This window comes from Dermacentor silvarum, chromosome 11 (assembly GCF_013339745.2).
Source record: "Dermacentor silvarum isolate Dsil-2018 chromosome 11, BIME_Dsil_1.4, whole genome shotgun sequence".
Lineage (NCBI taxonomy): Eukaryota > Metazoa > Arthropoda > Arachnida > Ixodida > Ixodidae > Dermacentor > Dermacentor silvarum.
The window spans coordinates 105,077,900-105,104,625 of record NC_051164.1 but is presented as its reverse complement, the minus strand read 5'-3'; the positions used below and the strand labels follow the sequence as shown (position 1 = coordinate 105,104,625).

General features: G+C 47.2%; 2 long non-coding RNA genes across 3 annotated transcripts in view; one reads left to right on the top strand and one right to left on the bottom strand.

The window, feature by feature from the left end:
- The first annotated feature begins 2,407 nt into the window (after window positions 1-2,407).
- Window positions 2,408-26,726, top strand: part of LOC125941441 (uncharacterized) — a 69,288-nt gene continuing 44,969 nt past the window's right edge. The window contains exons 1-3 of the long non-coding RNA XR_007464295.1: window positions 2,408-2,626; window positions 13,121-13,189; window positions 14,561-14,626. This is a non-coding gene — a long non-coding RNA (uncharacterized LOC125941441). The remainder of the gene's footprint in view (window positions 2,627-13,120; window positions 13,190-14,560; window positions 14,627-26,726) is intronic.
- LOC125941440 (uncharacterized) overlaps window positions 19,148-26,726 on the bottom strand; it is a 144,333-nt gene continuing 136,754 nt past the window's right edge. Inside the window, exons 3-4 of one of the 2 annotated variants that reach the window (XR_007464292.1) lie at window positions 21,025-21,097; window positions 19,148-19,297 (exon numbers count right to left, since the gene is read on the bottom strand). This is a non-coding gene — a long non-coding RNA (uncharacterized LOC125941440). Of the gene's footprint in view, window positions 19,298-21,024; window positions 21,098-23,151; window positions 23,239-26,726 lie in introns of those variants that run through there. The other variant, XR_007464294.1, reaches the window with a different exon arrangement.

Below are 26,726 nucleotides of genomic sequence, written 5' to 3'. Positions count from 1 at the left end.
ACTCGAGTTTAGGCATGACTAGGGAGCAGTAAGTTAGAAGTTTGACAGATTAGTCCGACAGCTCTGACAGATCCCACAGCTAGTCGGATATCAGGTGAGGGAAGCCAAGAACACGAGTAGCTGTATTTGCTTTTGTTTTGGTAACATGTTTGCTATGTTGCGTATGTGTGCGGTTAGATCAGATGACAGATTAATACTAATTACCTGTAGGCGCTAACCGAGATCACAGAGCCAGACATTATGTATTGGTGAGTAGAATACGACGTCTTGAGATGAAAAGTAAGAAGGGAGGTTTGTTGCCGTTCAAAGATGTTACCCACTTTCAGCACCAAGATTCGTTGAGTCTGAGGTCAGACTGATGAGAACATCTTTCTTATTGATAATAGGGCGGTACAGTACGCAGCAATATGCAAATAGCTGATTCGCCAAAGAAATGTTGAGACATATTCAATATAGGTAAGAAAGAGTAGGAGACCGAAAGCTGTCCGCTGAGGAACACCGGAGATGACGGGTGTTCAATGATTGGCATCAGCCAACTGTTGGCGGTTGCTCAGAAAGTTGCGTGTAGGGGCACGTTATGGATGGGTGCACGCAAGGTTCCCACTTTATGGTTCAATTATGGCGCACAATTCAGTCCTCCGTTCTCGAAGAGGTATAACAGCCACCACGACCAAATTTGGTGAAAATGAGGGAGAGGGAGGCGAGGGCGTGATTATTAGCCGATGACTGACTGCGTATTCTAAAGAACTTGGCTAATGAAAATACTTGGCTAATGAAAAAAAAAAGTGCCAAGAAACTTAAATCAGAACAAAATGATCTTCTATCGCTTTCCATTCCCGTTCTTGCATATTATTTGTTCCTTCCTGACTCCAGTGACATTGTAGAATTGCCTAGGCGTTCACATCACTACTGATGTTTCTTTTTATGCGCATGATGAACGCATTATAGTATAGAAACACCCATCGCATGCTTGTCTTTCTCCACAGCAACATTTCCCGTGCTCTAGTATCCTTCAAACTGCTTCTATAAAAAACCTATAGTTCGATCTAAAGTGGGATATGCCTCGACTGTCTGCGACACCGGCACATTGAGTTCCTAATCAAGTCACTTGAATCCCTTCAGGACCATTCTGCGTGCTTAATTCTTTCAAGTTATTCGCGTTAATCTCGTATATCGCAATTTTTTTTAAATGAGCCATTAGCCCTTCCTGAGCTCTCTGAGAAACGAGGCGTATGCAGTCAGTGCGCAATTCCCAAAATGTATTTCTTTAATGAAAATATCAATTTGGACAATTTTTCCGTCCCTAGTAAGTCACCGCCTCACATTAGGTGTGGCGAACTGCCGCACTAAGCGTTGGTAAGAAGCCTCGGCGCAAATATACGAGTCACCTTCCTACCGCCGTGAACCTGCATCCTTCAACTGCGTGCAGTTCACACTTGCAACGAAATGTAGTTTTTGTCGTAATGGTGCCGCCGAAGTTGTCTGCGACAGCCAGGTTGATGGCAGACATTTTGAGGGAGTTTCGTTGGTGTGCCATTTTGTTCCAAAGCCCTCGGAAATAAAGAGAACTGTCGTGCTTGCCATCAGCTTGCCAGTATTGTCAGGAGTGCCAAGGGTGAATACATTTGGTGAAGTGTAGGGTATATTTTGTGTAAAAGACCAATTGCTGACACAATTTCTACCGTTTCTTTTTTTTTGGCTCTTCCACTTCAAACTGATCGACCTGTGGCCCTGAGAGTCATCGACTAATTGCCTAACAAAATAAATAAATAAATTATCCAGTAGTGTAATCACCGTGTTTAGAAATGCATCTTAACTTGAAGCAAATGCTTAACTTGATCTAGATGACCCCTTGCATGAACATCCTGAAGTGAACGCATTGAGACTCTTGGGCCCATTCAGGCTAGGCGTGGTCTAGACGAAGCCAAGCGTGGGCTTCAATTTAAAGCGCATTTCTCAATACGCCCTCACTTTCAGTGAGTAATTTCCCTCCCCTGAACTTTCAGGAATATGTCGTCCGCCCTTAAGCTCAATTTTGTCCGTTTATATAATCAGAGGGAAACCTGACCATATTGACTACATTGTAATGAGTATAAACCTGCGGGTCCAGCAGCAAGTAGCGATACTATATACGGCACATGTACTGTACGCATTTGAGCGTATTGAAGCTCTTTAGGAGGATACCCTGATTGACAACCCGAGACGGCAAATTTCAGAAGAATTCGATAACTGAGAAATACAATTTTCAACGTCATACTCGCCACCTTGATTGCTCGCGTTAATGCCTCAGTTGCAGCTGGGCGCTTAAGTGATCATTGTGCATTCAGCAAATGATGAGTATGCTAATCTGCTGTACCACGTATGAACTTAGGAGAGTCACTACTTCGTATTTCTGCTTCTTATACCATATATCACATTCCGTGCCTTTCTTTGGGATGCAGCGCACTACAGACAAGGACACCAGAATGCGAGAACAAGAGCACATACGCTGATCGACACGGCGAAGACACGCAGTTCATCGCAGCCGTGACAGATGGCGCCACTGTTCCGGGGCAGTCGAATTGACATGTTTTGAGTGACGTCACCACAGAGGACACCTGCATCAGATTTACTGTGGACCTAACCGGTAAGAAATGCCCGCCAACTTTGCATCAAACTTATATCATTGCAAATCCTACTATTAAGGAAAATTTGAGCGCGAACTGTTTATTGGGATGAGCGTTCCTATTTTGCAACACCCAGTGTACGTTGAGCAGTGGCAATCGCAAAAAGTACTTTCAGTGACAGTTTTGTCTTTGCAACAACAGCGATATTATAAAGGTGCTATAACCGGAAGAAGAAGTATTCAAGCTCTAAGACTGGGAAGGCTTAGGAGTGTGGGTCAACGGCGAATATCTCAGCAACCTTCGGTTTGCAGATGACATTGTTCTATTCAGCAACAATGGAGACGAATTACAGCAAATGATTGAGGACCTTAATCATTTGCTGTAATTCGTCTCAATTGTTGCTGAATAGGACAATGTCATCTGCAAACAGCAAATGATTGAGGACCTTAATCGAGAAAGTGTAAGAATTGGGTTGAAGATGAATATGCAGCAGACAAAGATAATATTCAATAGCCTGGCAAGGGAACAAGAATTCAGGATCGCCAGTCAGCCTCTAGAGCCTGTAAAGGAGTACGTTTATCTAGGTCAATTACTCATAGGGGACCTTGATCACGAGAAATAAATTTACAGAAGAATAAAATGGGGTTGGAGTGCATATGGCAGGCATTACCAAATCCTGACTGGGAGCTTACCACTGTCGTTGAAAAGAAAAGTGTACAATCATTGCATTCTACCGGTTCTAACATATGGGGCAGAAACTTGGAGGTTAACAAAGAAGCTCGAGGACAAGTTAAGGACCGCACAAAGAGCGATGGAACGAAAAATCTTAGGACTAACGTTCAGAGACAGGAAGAGAGCGGTGTGGATCAGAGAACAAACGGGGATAGCCGATATTCTAGTTGACATTAAGTGGAAGGCCATGTAATGCGTAGGATGGATAACCGGTAGACCATTAAGGTTACAGAATGGATACCAAGAGAAGGGAAGCGCAGTCGAGGTCGGCAGAAAACCAGATGGGATGATGAAGTTAGGAAATTTGCAGGCGCAAGTTGGAATACGCTAGCGCAAGACAGGGGTAATTGGAGATCACAGGGAGAGGCCTTCGTCCTGCAGCGGACATAAAATATAGGCTGATGATGATGATGATAATAACCGGAGGCAGTATACAGGCATTTTTGCATCTATATTGATTGCTGGCTAGAAGAGTGTGTTAAGACCTGTTTATGCTTAAGAACTGTTTATGCTTACAATGCTAGAAAGATTAAAAACGTTTTTTTTTTTTTAAAGCGCGCTGTATAAGGACAAGTTTTGATCTGTAACGATAGCATGGTAAGTAGAAAGCGCATAGAAGAGGCCGTTAATAGACTGTTTTTGCGTATGTAGTAATCGCGATTCACGTGCGCATACAGCAATGCCGCAAATCCTTAAGTCGCACCCGAAAAAAAAGTCGTAGAAAAAAAAAGGCGTTTTTTGTTTCGTGAACGGAATGAAACAGGCTCGGAATGTTCTGTAGACCGATGTGATCAGTGTAAATGAAATGAAATAAGACACAAGTACACATCGTAAAACTCGCTGCTGTTGAAGCAAGGCCGTGTTATAGCGGTGGTGAACGAGAATACAAGGTATACGAAATATGGGCTGAAAGTTTAAGCAAAGGAAATGCCAGGCTGCTAGAAATGCAGGCACACTTTGAGGACACAATGCGACGTGAAAGGCGTTTGTTCTGTGGCGCTGCTGATTCCCCTTGAGAATCTTGGAATGATAAGCTTCTGCGAACAGCCTCTGACGCTTTAGAGTTTACCATTTGCAAAGAAATGAATCGAAGAAGCGCAGATGAGGCGTGCACATACCAGACGTGCATATGCAGGCCAGTTGTCGTAAAATTTGAAGGCCGGTGTTGCGCAGAAGAGTCCTGAATATAGCCACACGGCGAGGATAGCCAAGCCGCCCTAGAGGCCGCGCGACCTGCAGGGTTTTCGCTACTATCCTCTGGGAAAATGGCGGATGAGGGACCGTGTTGCCAGATAACTATGCATGCGTGGGTGATTTATGCGTGATGAAATTCATGTTGGCGGAATACCGATCATGTCTGTCACTACCAAGCTCAAGACGGGGCACCTTTCTGGGTAATGAAAGAGTTGGGAGCGAGAACTTGTTTTTCATAAATGTTACGCTGGATGAATGCTCTTAGCTCCCAGTCAGAATTTGGCAATGCCTGCCGTACGCACTCCAACCCATTTTATTCTGTAAATCTCGCGGTCAGGATCATGGTACTCCGTGAGTAATTGCCCTAGATGAACGTGCTCCTGCACAGACTTTAGACTCGGACTGCCGATCATGAATTCTTGTTCCGTTGCGAGGCTATTTAATATTACTCTAGCTGTAGTGTCTTCTACATATTAATATTCAATCCTACTCTTGCACATCATCGGTTAAGGTTCTCAATCACTTGTTGCAATTCACTCCCAGTTTTGCTGAACAGGAAAATGTCAGCTTCAAACCGAAGGTTGTTGACGTATTAGCCGCCGATCCTCACTCCTTAGCGTTGCCAGTCTAATAGCCTGAATACTTCTAAGCATACAGTGAATAGAATTGGGAAGATTGTGCCTCATTGGGCCTGACGCCTTTCTTGATAAGTAACCGTGTACGTTTCTTGTGTAAACTGTGGAATTTAGTAGATATTTCCCAAGATATTCATGATTACGTAATGACTCCGTTGCTGTTGGTACCTGTGCTGAATCGAATGCCATAAAGAGAGGTTGACTGTGCTCCGCAGATTTTTCAGTTAGCTGATTGATGAAATGGAGGTAATTCTTCGTAGAATATCCCTTCCCGAAGCCAGCCTGTTCTCTTGGTTGATAAAAGTCAATCGTGGTCATTTTTCCTTTGGCAATTTTTTGGTGAATATTTTATAGCATACTGAAACCAAGCTGATGGGCCTACAATTATTCAATCCTTTAAAGTCTTTCTTTTTATGGATTAGTATAATTTTGGCATTCTTCCAGCTCATTGGTACACTTGAAGTCGTGACACATCGTATATAAAGGGCCGCAAGTTATACAAGCATGATATCTCTTCCATCTTTGATCAAATCGCCCTTACAGCTTTTTCTGTAGTTATAGAACGACCTCTGTATCCTTTTCATCCCTACTTCCAATGAAGCTTCCATGGTTACTCTGGGTACTGTCCGTATAGAGTTCTTCTGGTGCTTTTACTACATCAATGAAATTGCTGATGGCATTACCCTGCTTATCTTTCACGGCATGCACCTTGTCCTGTCCGATGCCAAGTATTATTCTCACAGATTTTTGAATATCGTTTACTTCCTTCTTCTTTATCACATTTTACAGTTCAGCGAATTCTACCTGATCTCTTGAGAATTTCATGTTTTGTCATGTCTTTATTAGGTGCTTTCTTATTTGGCAACGCTTACCTACTGGTTGCCTTGGTGCCTTACCTTCTGAAGTCAGCCTAGATGTTATCTTCCTGTTCTTTCCTGACTGCAGGGAATCACGAAGAAAGAAAGATAAGGCTTGGTGCCGCCTTCGTGACTCTCCTTCCACGGAAAATCTAGTAAACTTTAGGAAAGCAAAGAGTGAGGATAGAAGAACGCGCAGCCGTGCCAAAAGGGAAAGCCGTCACAATTACATATCAGGCACAAACTCTCACACAGACGAAAGCAAAGCCTGGAACCGAGTTAACAAATTAAATGAGAGGCAAACTCATCCTCTACCATTAGTAAGCACCCAGGGAAACACTCTTGAAGACCAGGCTGATTGTATAGGTGCCCACTGCGAGTACATTTCTAGTTCCGATACAACACAGATACATTTCTACGGTACCAGCGGTAAGCACAGCGACTGCCCCTGGATCGGAAAATAACAAAGAATGATGCTTACAAACGTCCATTTACCATGGCGGAGTTTCAGGCCTCACTGAGTTGTAATAAGCCAGCGGCAGGAAGAGACAGAATAGCTTACGACATGATCAAACACTTGCACCCTGAAACCCACAAAACACTTATGACGCTTTTCAACTCCATATTCTGTGGTGGGTACATCCCGGCTGTCTGGAAAGAGGCAATAATAATTCCTATTCTCAGAGAGGGCGAGGACCCAACTTCGGCCAGCAGTTATAGCCCTAATAAGTTGCAAACTCTTTGAGAAAATGACTAACCAGCGCGTGATCCATTTTCTTGAAAATAGCAAAACACTAGATCCCTTACAGTGCGGTTTCAGGGAAGCTAGATCCGCAACAAATCATCTTGTCCGGCATTGAGACAAATATCCAAATATCTTCGTGCATAAACAGTTTTTCGTGTCGGTGTTCTTAGACACGAAGAAAGCATATGACACGACTATGGCTTGAGTGGGCGTCCGAGGCAACTTTCTGAACGTGATTAAAAGTTATCTCCTGGACTGCACATTCCGTGTTCGAGTTGGTATCGTCTTACCACTTCTATTTATTAAGAGACTGGTGTACTAGGAGGACGTATACTGAGTTGCACTTCATTATTGCGATAGAAATCAATAGCACTCCAAGCGCATTTCTGCCGTCGTCGCCGCCACCGTCGCCGTGAGGTTCCGTATAAAATCCAACGTCGTTGAAAGAGTCACCGCGCGCCGTACGCTAGGTGTGCACGTGAAAGCTTACGAGTGTGAGCCGGCAATAGCGGCTCGCGAGGCAGGAAGGCAGGCTGGAAGCGCGCGGTTTTGAGCTTGGCCTCAAGATTGATAAATCTTTTCGCAGATGAATGCGTGCTATATCTTTTAATTACGAATCCCTCAGATGCAGCGTGTTTGCAATAGGATTTGAACGTAATTTCTTCATGGTGGAGTGACTGCACGGCTCATGACGCTTAACACCACTAAGTGCAAACACCTGTGTATTTCTAGCCGTCCTGATAACAACCCTCGCTATCTTCTTATTAACACTCCAGTATCGCCTGTCTCATCGTGCAAATATCTGGGTAGTCACTTAACACGCAGTCTGTCCTGGAAAATGCATGTGAACTACATACCTGTCAAGACTAATCGCACACTCTGATTCTTACGGCGCCACTTCATAGCTTCTAACAGCACCGTTAAGCTTGATCTGTATAGGACATTAATAAGACTTAAACTAGAATATGCATGCTCCATTTGGGATCCTAATCAGATCACTTTAATTAACACTTTAGAGTCAGCCCTTGGTGTTCCCGTTCTTTCTCTGCGCCGCAAATATTTTCGCGTATGTCTTTTTCATAGAATTTACTATACCAACCATATTCTCAAAGATAAGTTACTCCTTTCTCCATCTTATATATATTCACGCACTGACCACAACTTCAAGGTAGGAATACCGCAATGCGGAACTAGCTTTTGTATAAAATCATTTATCCCTCGAACTGGGGATGACTGCAACCATCTCCCTGCCTTTATCGCAGCCATCACCGACGTTCACATGTTTAAGGAAACTGAGGCTAATTCTGTATGCCCCTCCTCCTTGTAATGCCTCTGGCCCTGTGGGTACTGAAATAAATAAGTGGGCGGAGTAGAATGAATTGCAACTAACCCCCCCCCCCCCCTTTCCAAAAAAAAAAAAAAAAAAAAAAAAACGTGGTGGTGCAAGCAAGGCTGGAGTAAACAGCGGAGCTGGTGATCAACCTAGCTTTTCTTGCAGATTTTACAACGCTTGGCTAAGTTTTGCTAAGAAATGCTAAGTGCTGCTGGGCACGGTATTCCGAATCGGTTCTACGCCGACGCGCAGATTCTCGCTTGCCGCGCGACGCGCTTCAAGATGAGCGGCTTCTTTTTGGGTGTCCGGATCTTTTTGGTCGTCCCATGTCGAGACTACATGTACTCGCCACAGAGTCAACGAAAGTTGTGCCGCCGCACTTTATTTAAGCAATTTTTACGCAACTGACAGCGAGTTGTTTTAGGCCTTTTGACAGCCACGTTGCACTTAACCATTTGGGAACTCGCTGTCCCTCCTTTCGTAATACATTGAGGGCCCATCACCATATGCCATGACGCTCTTTGGCCATATCTCGCCCTTGCGCCAATAAAAAACCACATATTATTATTCGATTTCTAAAGCTTCATATTTGTTTTCGAGCACCAGCCTACATTCGTCTGTTTTTACCCTACCCAACACTTCTATATCCGGCATTATGCTGAGTTCAGCAGAGTGTATTTAATTTCTAGTTTATTCATTAGCGCTTTACCAGGTCCTTTTCTTGTAGAAGGTATTTATTATTAGGATTCTATTCGTTTCCGCGAATTCTACCAACATCTCTCATCTACTGCTCCTCGGAAGAATGCCGTAGTTGTCTATAGCTAGTTGCCCAGCCTGTTTTCACCCCACTATTGCTTTGATGTCGCCCACGAATGCAGTATACTGTGTTTATAATTTTCTCATTGCTAATTCAACATACTCATAAAACTGTTCCATTTGTTCGAGCATAGGTATGTACTACATCTAATCTATATGTCCTTTTTAGCTTTATTACGACTACTCCGACCTTTTCATTAATTCATCTCAGTATTTTCTCATCTCAGTAATTCATCTGAGTACATTTTCAGTAGAATTCATCTATGCTACCCGTCGTGTCCTTATGAATTACAAATCCTACCCCGCTTTCTCTCTTATCTGGAAGACCTGTGTAGCAGAGGGCGTGGCCGTTAGTCTGCACTGCATAATCCCAACCAGTTATTCTAACCTCACTAAGGCCAATAATATCCCAGACAATGCCTGATAATTGCTTCAAAAATGATCAGGCAGCAGGATTAGCTGCTGTGCTGATCTGAACCTAACTCGAGAGGGTTCGTCTGTTAAACGTTGCCGTGTTCAGTTTCCAGAGATTATTAGAACCTTCTGCCGCGTCGCAGGCCTGACCACCACATTGGTCAGGTCAGGGACTCAAGGCCACAGGTTAATTGCAAGAGGTAATTGCCGAATTCTGGGGTATTACGTGCCAAAACCATTTTGTTTCAAGTTGGGCCGCCTGAGCTTATTTAGCGTGCACCTTAATTTACGTACAGGAGCGTGTTTGCATTTCGCCCAAGCTGACAACAAAACGCGCGCCACGACGTCAGTTGCTCCTCACGATTCTGTAACTAAGTACGCGCGCCATCCTCCAGGTAGAAGCAGAGGAGTCTCAGTTTTGCAATGTCGTTCCATTCGTTGAAGGTAGCCACGCGCTCGAAGTCAGCCATCCAGTCTTCGACGTCCTTCGAAACACTGTACCATGAAACGTCGTCGGGACCCGTGGGCTCTCAAGTGTGTACCAGTTCGACATAGTGCATTCCCGTACCAGTTCGGGTGGTTTGAACGCAAGCGCCGGTCATAGCGGTTCATGTAGTGGGAACCATAGTGTTGACGACTTCCGGGACAGTCCCCTGATCTTGTGGTTGGCCCGATGCATGGGTGTGTCGACTGGCACTGGTTTCTTAGTGCGGATCGTTGAAGGATCTGCAACATCCGTGAGGGCGCGTACCCAGCACCTACACCAGGTTGTCACGAGTCTTCAGAAGTAGGCTTCTCGGTTTAATGAACCGTAGAACAGCTGGCTCCTGGAAAACGCGTCCGCCGGGGCTGGCTCTCGAGCAGCGAAGACCCGCGCGCTCTTTGTTATTTTGGGTTCGAGCCACTCTTGCCCTCGACCCCCTACCGTCAGGTAGCAGTAAGCTGTATACCTAGATCATACAGGCATAAAAGGCAATGTAGCTGCACATGAAAGTGCCACGTCAGCAATTTTTGAATATACCGACACAAACATAGCTATCCCTCCCAGACACCTAAAGCCTTTCTTTCGCCATGAGTTGCGGAAATATTGGCAAAGGCAGTAAGTGTCAAATAAGCTACATATGATCAAACTACGAATAGGGATGTGGATATCAGAGAAAACAAGACCGAAAACAAGATATCAGAGAAGAACAAGGAAGTGCTTCTTTGTTGACTAAGGATAGGATATACATATGGAAGACACTCCTTACTGGCAGTGATCCTCCGACGTATGATAGGTGTGGCGACATTCTTACAGTCCTCCATGTTCTTGTCCAGTGGCCTGAAATAGAAGCCCAACCTTACCAGCATTATTTCTGAACTATGAGCCACTTTTTGATTTTAAAAGTCAAAGTTTTAGCCGATGTACAAATAATCTGGCCAGGTTATCTGCAGCGCAGATGTTTCAGCCCTTGACTTTGAGGACCATCGCTTAACGGAACCTTTATGCTCATTTGCAACTCACTGTCCACTCCATTCATAACACGCTATGGGGCTCTTTGACCATATCTGGGCCTTGCGCCAATAAAAAATCGCATATTATTATTAATGTTCTAACGTTACTAGGTTCCGTTTCCAGAGGTTATTAGAACCTTCTGCCGCGTCGCAGGCTTGCCCACCGCATTGGTCAGGTGCTCCGTAGCCGCTGGGGACTCAGGGCCACAGGTTAATAGAAAAATTCTGGGATATTACGTGCCAAAACCAAGATCTGATTATCAGGCAGGTCGCAGTAAGGAACTGTGGAATAATTTGGGCCGCCTGAGCTTATTGAACGTGCACCTAAATTTAGGTACACGAGCGTTTTGGCATTTCGCCCTCATCACCGAGACCTCGAGCATAGTAGCGTTACGGGTTGTATAAATAGCATAAATAGTTACGCTCGGTGATAAATAGTGCTTCAGCCATCTGTGTGCTGGTAGTTCGAAACAACTTGCTTTGAGAATTTACGATATATACTCGTGTAAGTGCTGCACTATTCTTTCGCAATCGTAAAGAGCTGCTGCTATTAAACGGGGGTGTGCCATCTGAATTTTCTGGCGCTTTGTTGGTCCAAAAAGAGCGATCGCTGTTGCTTTCATAATGCTATATTTGTTCACGCAAGCAAATGGTGGCTGTCTATAGTTCTCAATGCAGTCCCTGTCACCACTACTCAGATACTATCCATCGGTGCACTACATGAGATGTGACAGTGACGTCAAAGCTTTCCACAGCGATGTCCGAAAGTGACACGTGCTCAGATTCCAAGAGCATGCAAACAAGCTGCCACGCTCTCTTCAGCCTTCGAATAGGGAGATATGGGAGGCGATCGACGAACACGAGAACACAGGCAGGCAAAAAATTGGATTTTGAAAGCTTTTGTCTGCATGCTCGAAAGTCCAACAAAACTACAGCTGAAGCCAAATTTTCTTTCGTAATAGAGTGGCCATGTCAGCAATGCTTTTCTTTACTATCCTCTGCTGCTTCTCATAGAGTACGCTACTTGCGCTACTATCATCATTCTCAGTGTTTTGGGACCCCTATATCCGTATTTGAAAACGCGATCAGCTTATTTAACCTGCAGGCGAGGGGGAGGTCAGGATAACGTAATATAATCAGCCGCGCCCAACGACTGGTGTGGTTTACGGCATGAAATCGCTGGGTTTTCAAATGGTGCAACTATTTAATCTCTGTCCGGAGGCAGCCTGCATAGCGGTTTAGTCTCAGTACCTTCTCACCATCAAAAGTCTAATCAAACCTCTTACAGGCATAACTGTCGTGTTTCACTGTGTAATCACGACGTTTTGTAGATATGTTCGTGAAAGTGACCTTGGTCGAACGTGCAGAGCCACTTTAGGCCCTGAACCACCCCTCGGGCTTGGTAAAACAACATAATCCGCGGGTAGCGTACGCTGCTGTGGAGCTCTCGCTTCAACAGAAGCCATGATCCTCGCTCTGTTCTCTGTGCTTTATTAGGTAATAATAATTCCAATACGCCACGACTCCACTGGCTGCTCGTTGTGGATGACCGCGTTTGGCTTACGTTTAGCGCGTCGTAGGCACCGAAATGGGAAGGCCTGGCGTCTACGTTAACATACAAAATGAAACTTGAACTGTGCCCCAGGGTTACATTTCGAAGGCGGAGCGTTGTGGCCCCGCCCCACTCCGCCGTAGCCTTCGCAGTGCAAGGCATTGAATTAGCTTTACATGCCAATAGAACACTGACTTGAACCTTTTTCTAAAAGCTTGTGTTACTTCTGACCTTGTCGACTTCATTGTCAGGCTGTTTATAAGAGGTACCCTATTAAGTGTATCCCAGCAGGAGCAAGAACAGCACAGGTTTCTATTTTGGAAAAATGAGGGCCACTTTTCGGTGGCGTGTATCGAAAATTCGCACTGTGTAGGTTACTTATGTGCTCCGAAAACAGTTACTGCCACTAATCGAAATGTTTCCCCGACTCCTAAAGCAACAGCACTTTCCTGCTTTTAATGCAAGTGCTCCAGACAATTACTAAACCCTCATTCTTCTATGTGTTTTCGTGCATCATACATGTCTTCATTTCGATAATTGTATGGGGATAAATGCGCATCCTTTGTATGCCACTCTCCTTTTTCTTTTAATATAGGCCAAGATAAATGTGTTTGCTGTGTCGTAACATAATGCCAAGGCACTTCATATACTGTATGTGCCCACAAGCCTTCCATGTTACAGAACTCGTATGAATTGTTGTGAACCCAACACCCGGAGTGACATTTCATTTCAACCCGTGCAGGAGTTCTCGAGCCGTTTTCCGTCTGCGTCCTGGCGCCACCAGACGTCCTCCCATTGCCAGCTGAAGCAGGTGAGTGCAGCCGTGTCCTTCGATCGCGCTAGTGTGAAATACCACAGAGTGACTCGTGAACATGGCCATTAGTTGCATGTGAAGGCTTATTTGTTGTGATTCATAGTGAACGAATACCCTTGCGCCAGAGACATAAACTCCTTCAGAGTGAAAGAATAACAGCGCGAAAAAGACAAAGACGACAGCACGCATGTGTGTGTCACCTTCTCGTCCTTGTCTTTTCGCGCTGTTATTCTTTCACTCCGAAGGAGTTGTATGTCTCTGGCGCAAGGGTATTCGTTCACTATGAATTCCACTAGCGCGACGCGCTTGCTCAAAGTCGCGGGCAGCCCCGATCGGCGTGAGAAAAATAGGAAACAAAAGAAGTACGGGCACCTGCCCACGCAGGTACCCGTGGAGACGCGAGAAGAGACTTTGCGGAAAAAACCGCAAAGTCTCATCTTGTCCCCCACTACGCCCGAGTGGCGGCCCTCGTCTTTCGAACCCCATGGGCGCTGCGGCCTGCAAGTCACTGCCGGCTCCCAGGATTCGATCGTGGGCTTCGAACCCCATGGGCGCTGCGGCTTCTTCGCGTTGCCGGCTCCCAGGATTCGAACGTGGGCCCTTTCGAGTGCGAGCTCGACACTCTACCCACTCGGCTAACGTAGCGGCACGGTTATCGCCTTACGAAAGGCGACCAGGAGCGTGAGGCTGCTTATCGCCCGGGTGAGGGGGAGAAGCGCGTGTTACGTCAACGCGATATCTGCGTAGCTAGCTGTTCTCAGGAAGGGAAGCGACGATTTGCGCATGTGCGAGCCACCGTTGAATGCCGCACTGGTACGTTCCAATCAATGCACGGAGGCGGCGTTTTTTTTTTTTTTTGTAAATATTCGCACAAGTTCGAACAGTTCCGGCTGGCTGTTACCTTCGGCAATCATCGCTTCATTTCTGATCGTATACGACTTGCACGGTGGACACATAAAAGTTCTGCGGATGGAAGCATTGCTATCCACGAGAACTTTCAAACGAAGCACAAAGAAAACCCAAACCCGCATGTGTTATTCAGGTTTCGCCGCTTGAGATGTGGCTGCGAAGTTAGTAGGGGCTGTTGGTGCTACAGCAATGTACCCAGAGCACCGACTCCATCAATACATACAAGAAGTGTGACCTCAGGTAGGAATAGGCACATAGCCTAACTATCTCTCCTCTATCTAACCTCTTTCATGCAGCCAGCGCACACCGCTTCAAGAAGTAGCATAACATTTTCTTTGAAACTAGGCGTTGCCGCTGTATGTATAACCTCTGGTAAGGGAACATGCGACTGATTGATACAGGGACACGCGTCGGCATATAGTGTATACAACGCCAAATTAACTTCCTGAATTCGTGCAGGTGTGCATGGAGTTGGATCCTCGAGCCAGTCTCCCGTGTTAGTCCCGGCGCCGCCAGACCATCGAGGTGCGTGTAACCTTTATCCGTCACAGTTCGCGGGCGGCTTGCGCAATGCGTTTTCCCGCGGTAAAGTGCAAGCTGCCCCGATTCACGAACTTTCTGCGAACATGAAGTGGTCGCGCGCGAATGAATTATTACGCAACGCTTTCAAACGATTATGCAATCACTGGTGTAGTAGAATATCTTCTGTATTTTTGCGGAGTGGCGCAGCCTTTCCGAACTATGACAATGTAGAAGCGCCCGCAGTAACCTGCTTCAGTTTCTTTCTGTAAGGAACAGCGCACTGGCAATGAAAGTAGGCGTGGTTATAGTAATCCAGTAGGGTGTCGTTCAACGATTGTATAAAACTGGCAGCCCAAAGTACATTTCGACGGAAAAACTTCCCCTATGCCCCACTCTATTGACGATCTACCATCATCTAGTGATCACCGTCTGGATGCACCTTTCAATATGCACGAGCTCCACGCTGCGATATCTCCTTCTCGCCGGTCATCTTGTCCAGGACCAGATGGAATCGCATACTCCGCGATTTGTCATCTTAGTCTGGAAGCTCGAGAACTGTCCTGTTGCTCTACAACTCTGCATAGGAATCAGCGACTGTGCCTGACAACTGGAAGTGCAGTCGTCTTGTGAAATGCCCGCATCGGCCGATAGCCCTGGCAAGCTGTATTGGTAAAGCAATGCATCAGACGGTACTGAACAGACTGGAATGGCTACTCGAGAGAAGTGGTGGATATCAACGAATTCAGAAGAGGCTGATCGACCTTGTCCGACTCTGGATTTCTGGATATTAAGCGCGCCTACGACAACGTCTTCCACCATTCGATTATTCAGGCGCTTGAAGATATCGGAGCATTCGTAACCGCACCATTACTGGTGGGCCATGCAGACGGCTACCATCTCTCGTGCCGTAGAGGCCTGCAACTCTCAGCAAGTCAGTCTGCCGTGCGGGCATTCACGCGCAAATCAATGTCGCAATATCCCATCGTTGTCGACATATTTCTTATTGTGATAATAGACCGCAATAGACTTAGGGCTAAACTGGCAAACTTCGTACAAGTCCTTCGTGTTATATCTGGACTGAGATGGGGTCCCTCTGAACGAAGGTTGCTCCAAGTGTACCAGGCATTCTTTGCTACAGCATGCCTGTGCTATGCAACATGGGGTCAGCTTGTATGCGCACGCTGGAGAGCCTGCAGGCACAAGCAGTGCCTTGGCTTGCCACACTGCACGGGCTCGGCCAATCGGTCTGAACCATTGCGAACCGATCGTCGACTGCTGATCACACACTCACACCAACATCCGCAAGACCACTAGTGAGGCATCAAATACCTGGTGTTGGAGATTTATACGAACAAGACAAAGAATACGTTTTAACTGTTCTGGCGCCTTCAAACGACGAAGCTCACGGAGATTGACGCAGCTACGTCCACTAACATTCGGGGTAGCAAGAATGGATCGCCATAAGAGAAAGCGGAGTGCACCAAGGGCAGGCGTGACGAAAGTCATCAACGACTGTTGGTGAGCTGCAAGACAACTTTAAGAGAACTAGACAACCTCACGGAACAATTGGTACAGGACGAATAACAACTTGAATCGGAACTCGAAAGCCTGAACACCTACCAAATATCTATATGTTCGGCAAAGTCTACAGTTATCACACGCACACAAGAAATGCAACAGTCATTGGGCGATACTCAAGCGCTTGGGCCAAGCAGTGAGCGCGAATCTCCTAACCAGAACAGAGACTTTCGAACTGCTAGAAAGCTTCCGAAACTGCAGATCCACAATTTCCATGGAAGTGTTCAAAACTGGGGCTCTTTTTGGGATCAGTGCGATTGTTCTATACACAAAAATGAGCATCTGTCCAACGTTGATAAATTGAAGTATTTGAAGACAGCATAACTGGCCTCTCATAGACAGATAGCAATTATGAAATTGCTGTAGACTTGCTCAAAGAACGTTTTGGACGCAAGGAAGTGGCCGTGAACGATCGCAGGAGTCGACTGCTTTAGTTAAAGCGTTGGAAGTGACTAGCAGAGAAGAAGCTTTTCAAATTACTCATATATTTTCGGGCGTGAAGGAATACAAGGTAAACAAGACGGAATTTACTCAACGCCGTATCGCCTCAGCTGCTGAGCTAACGACAACCATTGAACCTGGTAAGGAAGCATAAAAGGCAAGCTTCCTTATGGCATTCCTTTACCAAGTGTGACAAAGAGGTGTCCATACAAGAGAAGAAAGAAAAAAATTAAACGAAGTGGCCGTTGGTTTCGGTGCCTTGAGAAATATCACCTTGGAAAGTCTAACCTGCAAGTCGCAAGCGCGCTTTCCAAAACTGCCGGTATGACGGAAAGCAGATTCGAGTGGAGGCCCTAGAAGTTCCTAATATCTGTAACGGCACATCGTTCTAGCTACTCAACTTGCAGATGATGCCTGTATGAACGACAGCATAATGTTCTTATTGGATCTGACTACTACTGGAACAATCGGAACACTAAATAACGGACTGACTGCCATAGAAACACTGTTTGGTTCGACTTTGCAGGGTCCTGTAGAAAGTGTCCAAGAAACTAACACCACCACTACAACGTCAGACATAGTTGTTCATGAATTTAAAAGAACTGTGAAGCATATTGACGGGAGCTATGAAGTTCACTTCCCCTGGAAGGATAATGCCGTTGAACTAGAGATGAAGAAAATGGCTTTGCGGAGCAAGTACCCAGTAACGAAGTATCGTACCTGTTTACCACTTACCACATAGGGCAGTTATCAACAACAAGAGAGAAATGACAAAGATACGGAAGTTTGACGCCTCTTGCAGCAGCCCTGGCAGACTGTCTTTAAACGATGTTTTGCATGCAGGACCTAATTTGAATTCATTGATCATCGAGCTTCTTTTAAAATTCCGAACCTACAACATTGCAGTTACAGCTGACACTGGAAAGGCCTTTTTGCAACTTCTTGCTGAAGTAGACCGCAATTCACTTCAATAATTTTGGTACGAAAGTCCTCTGACACGAGGAAAAGAATTGCAAAGATAAGTAATATGTAGGATGAGTCGTGTACATTCGCAGCCGCATCAGGCCTGTTTCTTCTTAGTGCCACAGTTCATTTTGAGAATACAAAAGGTGAAGGGATGACGAGCTGACTTAAGAACCAGTCTGCAAATAATGCAGCTAAAGTCATCAATGAAGCGGGAATGCACCTGCGTAAATGGACTACGAATTCTACAAGCATGCAACATCTCAGTGAAGAAAAAGAAGCCGACATTAACGACGATATTTGGTTAACGGTTCCTAAAACCAAGAACATACTTGGAGTTCTGACATGTACGGGTTTGATACTTCCAAATGTATGCAACTCGTGGTATCCCTGGCAACGACAAAAATGAATGTATTAAAGACAGCAGCTCAGATTTATGACCCAGTAGTTACGACAAGAGTGGCACCACTGAAAAAGTTAATGCTTCCGCAATTAGAACTGTTGGTAGCTCATGCAGACTGTGCAGAGAGACAAATCGACAGACTACGAGACGCACTTCTGGTCTGACTCAACAGCCGTTCTTACATGGATAAACGGAAGCCTTTCGTATCGAACAGAGTAAAGGAAATACAAGCCCTGAGGTCAACGGCGATATTGTCCATCAGAACGGGAAAGCGTCTTCAAGACAGCACACACTTTGGTGAAATGGCCCTGAGTGGCTGATTAAGCAACACTTGTTTTGGCCAATTGAACTGAAGAAACAAGGATATTGAAAGTGACATCCAAGAATACATCTCCCGTATTACAATCTTACCAAGAGCATGAACATCACTGCTTTGATAACAGGACCACTGTTAACAATTACACTACAGAGAGCAGAGAAATTTTGCATCTCTAAGATACAAGAAATTGCGTTTGGGGAAGGTTCTGCGTCTACCTTAATGAAATTTGCTCCTTACAAAGATGAAGACAACTTGATCAGAGTGGGCGGAACACTTCAGAATTCACGAACAACGAGAAGCATGCTATTGTTCCCCCGGCAGAGCAAGTATTCATCCTATAAGACGAGCAAAAGAATACTCATACGCACAGTCAAGACAGCCCTACGAAAAGCTTTGAAGAGCACTTTTCTGAAATTCGTTGAATCACTGGTGAACTCACGCCCATTGACTAGAATATCGACTCAGCTTCAAATACCTGGAATTACGAAGAAATCCCAAGTTTCTACCATTGGCTTGACGCCAGAACGGCCACATTTCTTATCCTGCAACTTGGAATTAGGCGGCGATTTCAATTGGACCTCAAATCAACATCTATGGTTGCGAACGTTCAAAGGGACCACGTAGCAGCGTTGGCAGGCAACCACTGTCGGACGACGCTATCCTCGCCCCACATGGGCCGAACAATGCGTGCTACTAAAGAGCTGTTTAAGTTTCTCCAAGACAAGAAGTTAGACGAGCGGCTCTAATAGGGCTACCATCTCGTGTACATAAGCACTCAACACTCTTCACATCATCATCCTCCTTCCGTAGCAGACTAGCTCAGGTCGACCTCTCCGTATTATCTATCTATCTACGGTGGTCATTAACTCATTCATGTACTCACATTCTGACGAGAAACCCCGACGCTGGCCAGTGGAGTACTGCGCTGCCTGTGCCCTAGTCTGCTCTTTGGTCCGTGTGAAGCTTTGCCCTGCAAGCGTAGTTAAGCTTGGTCTATAGTGGCAGTTGTGTACAACGACGTCTCACAATTACACACATCGCTTCCTTCACCGTCTGTTGCCACCGCGTTATCTCAACAGCCTATCCAAACCAAAATTGCGTGCATTCCGTTATCTCCATCCCTGTTTGCCCCATAACCCTTTTGTACAGCAAATTTGCTGTCACACTGCATATCTCTCCTGGAACTGTATGCCGTGTTCCATGTAACTCATAATTTCATGCGCGGTTCAGTTCAGATGTAATGCCCGGGAAATTTGTACCGCTTCAGTACGCCACCCTCGCATGAGTCACATGTGGGTGCGCACCTTACGTCCATTGCCGGAATCTGTAGCTTTACTCAAAGAGCGGAGCTAACCAATATCGCAATGCCATGAATTCTAGCAAGCATAACGACACGAAACCAACGCTACCATTGGCATCCCATTCGACCTACAGGTCCTTGCGTCGAAGAGGCCGCAGCTAGTACACAGGCATGCGAGTGCAACGAACCTCTCACAATGTAATTCCCTTGTTCAGCCTAACACGCTATTGCAGTCAATGAAATGGAGGTAGGCGAGGTTGGTACTGACGAACCACAACCCGTCAAACGCGTATCTATGTTGTGCCCTACGGAGCCAGATTACCCCGGCCCTGTAGCAGTGCCTTCACGCCCCTTCTTTACTGTGTCGCTTATGTTCCGCCGATTCTAGCCACAGTTAAGGCTAAACTATCCGTTCGATCATTGATGCCATTCATGGCGATGATCATGTGGTTCACTCCATTCGTACGGTTACGCGACCGTCCAATTAGGCCATATTGGAGCCCATGAGAAATTTATTTCTTTTCTTCTTTCTGTTTCCTTCTTGCGCAAACCGCCGCTTCTCTGCCTGCGAGCGTCGGCGGACAGCCATCTATGATAAACGAACACCGGTCGTGCGCATGCGTCGACGTAGCACGCACTTGTCCCCCTCACCCGGGCGATAAGCAGCCTCACGCTCCTAGTCGCCTTTCGTAAGGCGATAACCGTGCCGCTACGTTAGCCGAGTGGGTAGAGTGTCGAGCTCGCACTCGAAAGGGCCCACGTTCGAATCCTGGGAGCCGGCAACGCGAAGAAGCCGCAGCGCCCATGGGGTTCGAAGCCCACGATCGAATCCTGGGAGCCGGCAGTGACTTGCAGGCCGCAGCGCCCATGGCGTTCGAAAGACGAGGGCCGCCACTCGGGCGTAGTGGGGGACAAGATGAGACTTTGCGGTTTTTTCCGCAAAGTCTCTTCTCGCGTCTCCACGGGTACCTGCGTGGGCAGGTGCCCGTACTTCTTTTGTTTCCTATTTTTCTCACGCCGATCGGGGCTGCCCGCGCCATTGAGCAAGCGCGTTGCGCTAGTGGAATTCATAGTGAACGAATACCTTTGCGTCAGAGACATACAACTCCTTCAGAGTGAAAGAATAACAGCGCGAAAAGACAAGGCGAGCAGGGCACACACATGCGTGCGGGCTGTCGTCCTTGTCTTTTCGCGCTGTTATTCTTTCACTCTGAAGGAGTTGTATGTCTCTGACGCAAAGGTATTCGTTCACTATGAATCACAACAAATAAGCTTTCCCATGCAACTAATGGCCATGTTCATGAGTCCCTGTGTGGTAGTTCAAACTAGCGCGACGCTCTTTTCTTTGACTGACAGTCAAGACGCCCGTGAAACGTGAAGAACACGGCAGCACTCACCTGCTTCAGCTGGCGATAGGAGGACGTCTGGTGGCGCCGGGACTCACACGGAAAACGGCTCGAGTACCCAATCCTGCACGGGTTGAAATTGCATGTTTTGTACAGCTCCGTAGGTCCCTCCGGGTGTTGGGTTCACAACAATTCATATGAGCTCTGTATCATCGAAAGGTACATTTTATGAAGCAGCAAAAATATTTATCTTGGCTTATATTAAAAGACAAAGGAGACAGACATTCTAAAATCGCTCGCCCTAAGCATCCTGACCCGTTTCCTGCAAATACTGCTACAGCGAAGCTTTGTGAAAAATCTTTACGGGCAATGAACCAGTTGCATGCGCATTTAAACCAGGTATTTGGAACACATGGAAGAACGAGGGTTTAGTAATTGTCTGGAACACTTGTATTAAAAGCAGGTTAAAAACACCATGCCCCACATAGTTCACCGAGGATACCGGGGGGAAACAACTTTGCGGCAAAAATACTTCATTGCGTTCAGCAGAAGCGGAGCTATTGACAATCAGACGCGGCCTCCGCTATGATCCCCTTCCGCCTTCAATTTTGGTGCCTACCAAACGCGGTCGTCCACAGCGAGCAGCCAGTGGACTCGTGTCGTATTGGAATGTGCTTTATTACGTATTACGACAGCAACATTTGGCTGAGATGTCCACAGCAGCGTATACTACCCGCTACCAAGGTCAATTTCACGAACATATCTACAAAAAGTCGCGATTACACAGCGAAACTCGACAGCTATACCTCTAAGAGGTTTGATTAGACTTTTTGATGGTGATAAGTTACTGAGACTGCAACGCTATGTAGGCTGTCTCTGGACAGAGATTAAATAGTTCCAACGATTTCATGCCGTAAACGACACCAGTCGTTGGGCGCGGCTGATTATAATACGTTATCCTGACCTCCACATCGCCTGCAGGTTAAACTGAGTGTGTTTTCAAATAGAATCCTCGCTGCCCAAGCAGGGGATACGTAGCAAAGAAAAGCATTACTGACACGGCCATTCTATTACAAAAGAAAATTTAGCTGCAGCTGTGGTGTTGTTTAATTTTCCAGCATGCTGCCGAAAGTGCCCGCTTTCAAAAGTGGGTGGGCAAATGGCATACTTTGACCCACGACTTCTGACAGAAGGGGGGGGGGGGGGCACTTGGTAGATACGCCTATGACCAACGTTCACTTGCACGGTATAATTCCCATCTTCTGTCTATTTCATCTTGCGGCAACACCGAACTTTGTGCCTGCCTGTGTTCTCGTGATGCTTTCCCTCGTTCGTCGATTGCTTCCCATATCTCCCTGTTCCACCAGTTTCCGGACAACCGAAGAAGAAGCCGCTCATCTGGAAGCGGGTAGCGCGGCCAATCGCGAGATTCTGCGCGTCCTCGGGGAGCTGATTCGGAATACCGTGTATAGCAGCACTTGGCATTTCCTGGCAAAACTGGATGAAAAGCTAGGTCGATCACCAACTCCGCTGTTTGCTGCAGCCTTGCTTGCGCCACTAAAAGCTGCCTACGTTCTTTTTCGCAGAAAATCCGGCGTGCGATGCGGGTGGCGGAGAAAATCAGGCCCTCCACGTGGTGCAAGGTTTTGGTGAACAAAAATTGAATTTCTCACAGTGAAATCCGTCAGAAAATGGTAAAGTACGACTTTACCATTCGGCGTCGGATAGAAATTTGAATGTACGAGAAAACCTAATTCTGCTACGAGGAACCTCAAACGCAAACCCATTTTCCAGCATTTCTTGCAGACCTGCGCGCGTCGGGGCAATAGGAAACAATTAATAAAATAAACAAAGGTGCTATGGCCTTCACATTTTAATATAAGACCACTTATATTGCCCCTGGAAAAAACGTCTTTCTAGCAATACATTTCAGTTTAAAAGTGAAGCCGACCTTAAGGCGATCGGTGTACACTTGTATGCTGGCTTTCCCACGTTCTGTGTTGCAGTGAATGAAGCCTACTTGCCGTATGCGAACGATGCGGTGCTATCGCGTTCTACTCTTAAAGGCGAAGCTTAAGCGTCCTCCAATATTTTGTATTTGCGACTAGCGCTGCTCAACATACACTGAGTGTTGTAAAATAGGAGCGCTCATCCCAACACACAGTTCACGCTCATCTGTCACGGCTGTGATGAACTGCGTGTCTTCGCCGTACCCGTGTCGATGTGCTCTAGTTCTCGCACTCTGGTGTCCTTGTCTGTAGTGCGCTGCATCCCAATGAAAGGTACGGAATGTGACATATTGTCACGTAGTAGTGACGATGAAGCAAACAGTCGTAAAACTGGGAATGACGAAACTGATTCTTTATTGGGCGAACCTGTGCCCACAAAAGCAAGTTACACTTGAAGCACAACGATAGCGGCGAACACAGTCGGCGATCGTCGGAATCTGATCAGCGGCGAAACGCGTCGGCTTTTATACCTGAGTCATCGAAGGTTCCAGATTAATCCCTGATGCCCGCGTGTCTTCCAGAAAGTTCTAGACAATTCGCATCGGTCACACAATCAGATAACATAAGCGTCTGTGAAAACAGGCAACGGAAAGAAGCATCGATAACGTTCTAGAAACCTCCGACACAGGCGCGTCCTGCGCCGAGCGATAACGTTTAACATTTGTTAGCCGGTGGAAAGCGGCCACCGGTGAAAGATAAAGATGTATACGTGTCAATACCCTCCCCTTAAAAAGCATCGTCCCGATGCTACAAGCACGAAAGCGAAAACAAAACAATGCGTTATAAACAACAAAAAAACAATAACAAAGTAACAAAGTACCTAATGTCGTCAGCGGGCGTAGAAAGGTTTAAGACGCACCACATGGATGACTTCAGGTCGTGCCCGGCGCCGCTGTGATTGCGAAATGCCGTCTGGCACGACCTCATAGTCCAGTGCGCCAATACGTCGGATTATCTTATATGGTCCGAAATAGCGACGCAACAGTTTCTCGCTAAGTCCTCGTCGGCGTATCGGAGTCCAGACCCAAACACGGTCGCCGGGCTGGTACTCGACGTTGCGTCGTCGAAGATTGTAGTGTCGGCTGTCGGTCCTCTGCTGGTTCTTGATGCGCAAGCGGGCGAGCTGTCGACCTTCTTCGGCACGCTGCAAATAGGTGGCAACGTCGAGATTTTCTTCGTCGTTGACGTCCGGTAGCATGGCGTCAAGCGTCGTTGCCGGGTTCCTTCCGTAGACCAGGTTGAACGGCGCCATGTGCGTCGTTTCTTGCATGGCCGTGTTGTATGCGAAGGTCACGTACGGAAGGATGGCATCCCACGTCTTGTGTTCGACGTCGACGTACATTGCCAGCATGTCGGCGATGGTCTTATTTAGGCGCTCGGTGAGGCCATTCGTCTGCGGGTGGTAGGCGGTGGTGCGGCGATGGCTTGTCTGGCTGTATCGCAGGATGGCTTGAGTTAGTTCAGCCGTGAATGCCGTACCTCTGTCGGTGATGAGGACTTCTGGGGCACCGTGACGCAGGAGGATGTTCTCAACGAAAAATCGGGCTACCTCGGCGGCACTGCCTTTGGGCAAGGCTTTTGTTTCGGCGTAGCGGGTGAGGTAGTCCGTAGCTACGACGATCCATTTATTCCCGGACGTCGACGTCGGAAAAGGCCCCAGTAAGTCCATCCCGATCTGCTGGAACGGTCGGCGAGGTGGCTCGATCGGCTGTAGAAGTCCGGCTGGCCTTGTTGGCGGTGTTTTGCGTCGCTGACAGTCTCGGCATGTCCTTACGTAATGGGCGACGTCGGCAGAGAGGCGAGGCCAGTAGTATTTTTCTTGTATCCTCGCGAGCGTGCGGGAAAAGCCGAGGTGTCCAGCCGTTGGGTCGTCATGGAGAGCTTGCAGAACCTCTGGACGCAATGCTGAGGGTACCACCAGGAGGTAGTTGGCTCGGAGAGGCGAGAAGTTCTTCTTTAGAAGAATGTCGTTTTGCAAGAAAAACGACGCCAATCCTCGCCTGAACACCTTCGGCACAATGACGGTCTTGCCTTCCAGGTAGTCTACAAGGCTCCTTAGTTCCGGGTCGGCTCGCTGTTGTTCGGCGAATTCGTCGGCACTGATGGGTCCCAAGAAAGTGTCGTCATCCGGATCGTCCTGTGGCGGCGGTTCGACGGGGGCGCGAGACAAGCAGTCGGCGTCAGAGTGCTTTCGCCCGGACTTGTAAACGACGGTGATGTCGAATGCTTGAAGTCTCAGACTCCATCGTGCGAGGCGACCTGAAGGATCCTTCAAGTTAGCTAGCCAACACAAGGCGTGGTGGTCGCTCACGACTTTAAAGGGCCTGCCATAGAGGTAGGGGCGAAACTTTGATGTAGCCCAGATGATGGCGAGGCACTCCTTTTCTGTTGTGGAATAATTTGATTCCGCCTTCGATAGCGACCGGCTAGCGTAACTTACAACCCTTTCTAGTCCGTCAGTCCTCTGCACAAGAACGGCGCCGAGTCCTACGCTGCTTGCGTCGGTGTGGACTTCAGTATCGGCGTTTTCGTCGAAATGCGCAAGTATTGGCGGCGATTGCAGGCGTCGCTTCAGTTCTTCAAATGCTTCGATTTGCGGCGTCTCCCACTTGAACTCGACGTCGGCCTTCGTGAGATACGTCAGTGGCTCAGCGATCCGTGAAAAATTCTTGACGAAGCGCCTGTAATAGGCGCACAGTCCAAGAAATCTACGCACTGCCTTCTTGTCAGCGGGCGGAGGAAAGTTGGAGATGGCCGCAGTTTTCTGAGGGTCGGGGCGCACTCCAGACTTGTTGATTACGTGGCCCAAAAACAAGAGCTCCTCATATGCGAAGCGGCACTTCTCTGGCTTTAACGTGAGTCCGGAGGTTTTGATTGCTTGAAGAACTGTTTCAAGGCGCCGCAGGTGTTCTTCGAAGCTTGAGGCAAACACAACGACGTCGTCCAAATAGACAAGGCAAGTCTGCCATTTCAAGCCTGCCAGTACTGTATCCATGACGCGTTGGAAAGTCGCAGGTGCCGAGCAAAGACCAAACGGCATGACCTTGAACTGGAACAGTCCGTCTGGTGTTATAAAGGCAGTCTTCTCCCGGTCCCTCTCGTCGACTTCAATTTGCCAGTAGCCGGTTTTGAGGTCCATCGACGAAAAATACTTTGCGTTGTAGAGTCGATCCAACGCGTCGTCAATCCGTGGGAGGGGGTATACGTCCTTCTTCGTGATCTTGTTGAGGCGACGATAATCGACGCAGAAACGTAGGGTTCCATCCTTCTTCTTCACTAACACCACGGGGGACGCCCACGGACTCTTGGACGGCTGGATGATGTCGTCGCGTAGCATTTCGTCGACTTGGTGCCTTATGGCTTCACGTTCGCGCGCCGAAACTCGGTACGGGCTCTGACGGAGTGGGCGGACATTTTCGTCGGTGATGATGCGGTGCTTGGCGACAGGGGTTTGTCGAACTTTTGACGACGACGAGAAGCAGTCCTTGTATTGCAGGAGCAGAGCTTTAGTTGTTCTTTCTTATGCCTAGGAAGGTTCTGATTGACGTCGAAAGTTGGCTCAGGTATTATAGTCGTCGTTGCAGGTGCACTGGAATCCGTGAAGGCGAAAGCACTACTGGCTTGTACTATTTCGTCGATGTAGGCGACCGTGGTGCCTTTGTTAATGTGCTTGTATTCAGGGCTGAAGTTCGTGAGCATCACCCTTGCTTTCCCTGCATGTAGCTCAGCTATGCCTCTAGCGAC